The 6,127-nt window shown below is 37.1% G+C and overlaps 1 protein-coding gene across 1 annotated transcript in view; it reads left to right on the top strand.

The window, feature by feature from the left end:
• The window catches only part of LOC105529876 (serine/threonine-protein kinase WNK1), a 163,518-nt gene that overhangs the window by 61,993 nt on the left and 95,398 nt on the right, over positions 1 to 6,127 (top strand). The window lies entirely within an intron of this gene.

A 6,127-nucleotide genomic window follows, 5' to 3' on the forward strand; every position in this document is an offset into this window, starting at 1 on the left:
AAAAAAAAAAAAAAAAAAAAAAAAAAATTGAGTGGCTAAGGGATCAGAAATCAAATGTCAAGGTAGCCCTCTAGTGGTTAAAATGAGATTAAGGTTTATTGAGAAGCTGCCTGTTTATTTTTATCGTTTGTATTGTGCTTTGCTATATCCCTGCAACTTTTATATCAGATGCAGATTATATTGTGACAGTTATCACTTAAAAAATACTTTTAGTTCCATTTCCCATAGCATCAGAAATTAATCCCCAGATAGCTAGTTCTGTCATTCCTTTCACGGAAAAAGGTTTAATGCAGAAATTTCTCATTACTTACTGTAAAGAGCTTTTGGTAAAAGTTGGAGTATGCCTTTGTAATCCCAGGTTTCTTAGAGCAGCAGTCCCCAACCTTTCTGGCACCAGGGACTGGTTTTGTGGAAGACAGTTTTTCCATGAATTGGTGTCGGGGGTGGGGGTTAGGAGAGTTTGGAATGATTCAAGCACATTACATTTATTGTACACTTTATTTCTATTATTATCACATTAAAATATATAATGAAGTAGTTATAGAACTCACCATAATGTAGAATCAGTGGGAGCCCTGAGCTTGTTTTCCTGCAAGTAAACTGTCCCATCTGGGGGTGATGGGAGACAGGACAGATCATCAGGCATTAGATTCTCATAAAGAACGCTTAACCTAGATCCCTTGCATCCACAGTTTACAGTAGCGTTCATGGTCCTATGAGAAATCTAATGCTGCTGACAGGAGGCAGAGCTCAGGTGGTAATGCGAGCAATGAGGGAGCAGCTGTAAATACAGATGACGCTTTGCTTCCTTGCCTGCCACCCACCTCCTGCTATGTGGCCAAGTTCCTAAAAGGCCATGGACTGGTATCAACCTGTGGTCTAGTGGTTGGGGACCCCTGGTGTCTTAGAGGATCTATTTTTACCCAGAGAAGAACCTGTTTTAAGTTATCTTGTATAAATTTTTTATTTGGTGAAATTCGATATTTTAAAATTGTCACTGTGGTGATATATTCTTTATTAATTGTTAAAGTTAATACTGCTGAGCTGATTAATTCCAGATCATTGGAATACAGTGTTATAGCACCTGGATATAGTCACTTGCATGTATTCTGAAATGCTTACAGTTAACATGTTGAAACATCAACAGATCATTTCTGTCCTGCAAATTCTAATTTCTTTATCCAACTTCCACACTTGTTTATGGCAATACCTTTATCCTCGTTAGTCAGGCTTCTTGATATTCTCTTTTCTTCCACTAGAATGTGCTAACTAGCACTATATACCTAGCACTATGAACACGTGCTATATATCACATTCTAGTGGAAGTATCTAATACTGAATGATAAGCGTTTGAATGAATTAAGGAGAATTATGTGGTAGTAATTATGTGTACATCTTGAGATTCTTTCCATTGGTTTGGATACTTAGTTGGTTGTCAACTGTTTGTCTGGCATGCCTAAGATTACTCTAAAATACAGTGGTTTACTTGTTTAAAAAACTATACTGAGGGGCTTTGGGTAACATAGTGGGGTAAGCCCCCGTGGAATGGCTGTCCCCCAGCAACAAACTGAAATGTGGAATATAATAAAAGTTTTTTCCAATACATATCTAAGCTTTAAGGAAAGAGAGGTTAACCTCCAGATAATAAGCAGAGATCACTCGAAGCCAAAACAGGAACTTATACTCTGGGATTTTAGACCACATATTGGTTGAGAAGTTGATGCTAATTTTAATGTCCATGCAAGGACAGAAAGCCTTAGAACTAGGTAGAGAGGGGAGCTAGAACGTAGCCTGTGTCAAAAAGCTGAATTATCCATGAAAAGAGAGACCTTAATGCCCTAGCCAGTGAAAGCTGCAAGGAATTTTACCTGTGTGCAGAAGACTGTGGATAAGAGGGGAGACCTATGAAAAATAGAAATTCCCATCAAATGCTACCAGTGTTCTTAATTATTCTGTAATCTTCTTTTTTTTATTTTGGAGACAGGGTCTCACTCTGTTGCCCAGGACAGAGTGCAGCGGCACAATCATAGCTCACTGCAGCCTCAAACTCCTGGGCTCAGGGAATCCTTCCACCTCAGCCTCCCGAGTACCTGGGACTATAGTTGCTCACCACCATACCTGGCTGATTAAAAAAAATTTTTTTTTTTTGGTAGAGACAGTGTGTATTTTGCTGCCCAGGCTGCTCTCAAACTCCTGAGCTCATCGCGATTTGGCCTCATCCCGATTTGACCTCCCAAACTGCTGGGATTACAAGCATGAGCCACGGTGCCCAGCCTGTTTGGTATTCTTCCATCTCATATGTAGATGGCGCTGTAACATAAATTTATACCATCTACTTGGTACAGGAGTCCCAAACCAAAGAACGTACATCATAATTGATCAGGAACTGAAAGAAAACTCCCAGGGACATTTTCACAGTTCCTTGTCACTGTCCAGAGGCAAAACAGTTTCCAGAGAAGATGACCTCACAATTGAATTACAGATCATACCAATGAAGGTGAATAGACACAACCAGAAAATAGCACTTTAACAATTAAAGATATTATGGACAAGTCTGAAAGTGATTACAATTATTTACATAATGATGTCAGTAAAGATATATGTAAGTGTATATGAAGTGTATAAAAGAAAAGAAGGAATTGAAGGAATAAGAAACCATCAAAGAAAAGAAAGGCATAATTTAAAAGCTTCTGAAGAACTTCTAGAAATGTGAACATTAAAATTCAAACTTAAATGGTTTAATGGTTAAACAACAGACTAAATTGACAGGAATAATAACTATGAAGAAATGAGCAACAGAAGGCACAAAAAAGACAGAAAATATTAAAAGAGGATGACACAGTAGTGAGAATACCCAGTTAGATTTAATTATCTAAAAGGGGTTTGTCTGTAATCCCAGCTACTCTGTAGGCTGAGGCAGAGAATCACTTGAGCCCAGGAGGTGGAGGTTGCAGTGAGCCGAGATCGTGCCTCTGCACTCCAGCTTGGGTGACACAGCGAGACTCCATCTCAAAAATAAAAATGAAAAAGTAGAGAGAATGAGAAAAGAAAAATTTCAGAATTTAAGAATTCTGATTGAGAATGTATACAGATTCCTAAGCAAGTAGGTTGAAAACATTCATATTCATTTCTGGAAGAATGAGTAACTAGGACCATTGGCAGCATTTGGAGAGCCAAATTGGGAAGGAATGGGAATTAACTCCAAAATACATGCTTTTTGGACCTTTTGAGTTTCTACCTTTGTTCTGTATGTGTATTTACATTGAAGCAGATAAAACACCCATAGCTGAAAAATAAGATGGGAATATATGAGTTAGAAAATTTGGATTAAGGCCAGGTGTGGTAGTTCACACCTGTTAATCCCAGCACTTTGAGAGGCCGAGGTGGGTGGATCATCTGAGGTCAGGATCACCTGAGGTCAGCTCGAAACCAGCCTGTCCAACATGGTAAAACCCTGTCTCTACTAAAAATACAAAAATTAGCTGGGTGTGATGACGGGCACCTGTAATCTCAGCTACTCAGGAGGCTGAGGCAAGAGAATCGCTTGACCCTGCAGGTGGAGGTTGCAGTGAGCCATCTGCACTCTAGCCTGGGTGACAGAGTGAGACTCCATCTCAAAAAAAGAAAAAAGAAAATTTGGATTAAAAATTGAAATAAATTTAGACTTATTTTTTTAAATAGACATGAAATTCGAATATCATACAATTAACCGTTTTAGAATGTACAATTCAGTGGCACTTAGTACATTCACAATGTTTTGTAAGTACCACATCTATCAAGTTACTAAACATTTTCATCATCTCAAAAGAACACTCTGTGCCCATTAAGCAGTTACTCCGCATTTCCCTTCTTCCAGCCAGGCAGCATATTTTTTCTTTAATTGCACATTATCTAAGTTCTTTTTCTTTTTACATTTAAAAAGAAATTTTCAGTTTCTGAGCTTCAGAGGCTTATGCCAACAGGAGGGTTTATTTAGTAGAAAGAGTGCTAGACTTGGAGTAGAAGTTGTGACTACTCCCAGTGCTGCTCTGACCAACTGTGATTTTGGGCAAATAGTTAACCTTTTTTGGGTCTCAGTTCCCCATGTACATGTAAAACAAGGGGTTGGACTACCTGATCTCTGGGACCATCCATTCGTGGATGGGATTGATTTTTTTATTGTAAAAAACATAACAAAATTTACCATCTTAATCATTTTTAAGTGTACAGTTCAGTAGTGTTAATACATACACATTTCTGTGCAATTTCTAGAATGCTTTTCATCTCACAAAACTAAAACTCTATGCCCATGGAACAATTTCCCATTTCTTCCAACCCTCAGCTCCTGACAGCTATCAGCTTTTTACCATCTGTATGGATTTGTCTAATCAGGATATGTCCTATAAGTAACTCAAAGTATGTTACGGATCCTTGTGTTTGGCATCTTTGACTTAGCACAGTGTTTTCGAGGATCATCGTGATTGCACACATCAGTACTTCATTCCCTTTTATGACTAAATAACATTCCATTCCATGGAAATATCACAATTTGTTTATTCATCCATTGATGAACATTTGGGCTATATCCACCTTTTGGCTCTTATGAGTACTGCTGCTATAAATATTTGTGCACAAGTATTTTTTTGAGTACCTGTTTTCATTTCTTTTGGCTGTACACTAGGAATGGAATTGCTGAGTCATGTGGAAATCTTTGTTTAACTTTTTGAGGAGCCATCTTACTGGGAGTGACATGATACCTCATTATGGGTTAGATTTGCATTTCCCTAATGATTAATGATATGGAACATCTTTTCATATGCTTATTGGCTATTTGTGTATCTTTGGGGAAATGTTTATTCAAGTTCTTTGCTGATTTTTTATTGGATTGTTTGTCTTTTTGTTGATTTATAAGAGTTCTTTATATATTTTAGAAACTAGACCCTTGTCCAGATCCATGATTTACAGGTATTTTCTCCTGTAGGTTGCCTTTTTTGCTCCTTGATAATGTGCTGTGACATACAGATTGAGTGTAGTATCTCTTATCCAAAATGCTTGGGACCAGAAGTGTTTTGGGCTTTGAATTTTTTCAGATATTGGAACTTTGAATTATACTTACCAGTGGAGCCTCCTAAATCTGAACCAAAATGTTCAAATGAGCATTTTTGTTGTGTGTCATGTTGGTGCTCAAAAAGTTTCAGATTTTGGATTGGAGCATTTTGGATGTTGGATTTTCTGATTGGGATGCTCAAGCCTGTGCCAAGTTTTAAATTTTGATAAAGTCCAGTGTACCTGTTTTGTCTTTCGATGGTTGGGCTTTTGGTGTCATGTAAGACTCCGTTGTCATAAATAACCAAGGTCATACAGATTTATACCTAAGTTTTCTTCTAAGAGTTCTATCAATTTAACTCTTCTATTTAGGCTATTGTTCCATTTTTAAGTTAACTTTTGTATATGCCATGAGGTAGGGTCTGATTTCATTCTTTTGCATGTTGATACCCAGTTATCCCAGCATCATTTGTTGAAGAGACCTTTTACCCCATTGAATGGTCTTGGTACCCTTCTCAAAAATTATCTGATGATATGTATAGGTTTATTTCTGGACTCTCAATTCTGTTTCACTGATTTACCTGTCTGTTCTTAGGCCAGTACCACACTGCTCTGATTACTGTAGTTTTGTGGTAAATTTTGAAAATTAGAAGTGATTTCCTCTAATTTTGTTCTTCTTTTTCACTATTGTTTTTGATAGTTGGGGTCTTCTTGAAATTTCATGTGAATTTGAGGATTAGATTTCCATTTCTAGAAGAAAAGGATGGTGGAATTTTGACAGAGATTGTGTTGAATCTGTAGATCACTTTGTGTAGTATCACCATCTTTAACTATATTGTCTTCTAATCCATGAACACAGGGTGTCTGTCCATTTATTTATGTCTTTTTAAATTTCTTTCAGCAATGTTTTGTAGTTTCATTATTCAAGTCTTTCACATCCTTGGTTAAATTTATTCCTGGATCCTTTATATGCTATTGCAAATGAAATTGTTTTCTTAATTTCCTTTTCAGATTGTTGATTGCTGGTATATATAAATACAACTAATTTTTATGTGTCAGTCTTGTACTTTTGCAGATTTGCTGAATTCTTGTATTAGCTCGT

Source organism: Mandrillus leucophaeus, unplaced genomic scaffold, assembly GCF_000951045.1.
Source record: "Mandrillus leucophaeus isolate KB7577 unplaced genomic scaffold, Mleu.le_1.0 Scaffold79, whole genome shotgun sequence".
Classification (NCBI taxonomy): domain Eukaryota; kingdom Metazoa; phylum Chordata; class Mammalia; order Primates; family Cercopithecidae; genus Mandrillus; species Mandrillus leucophaeus.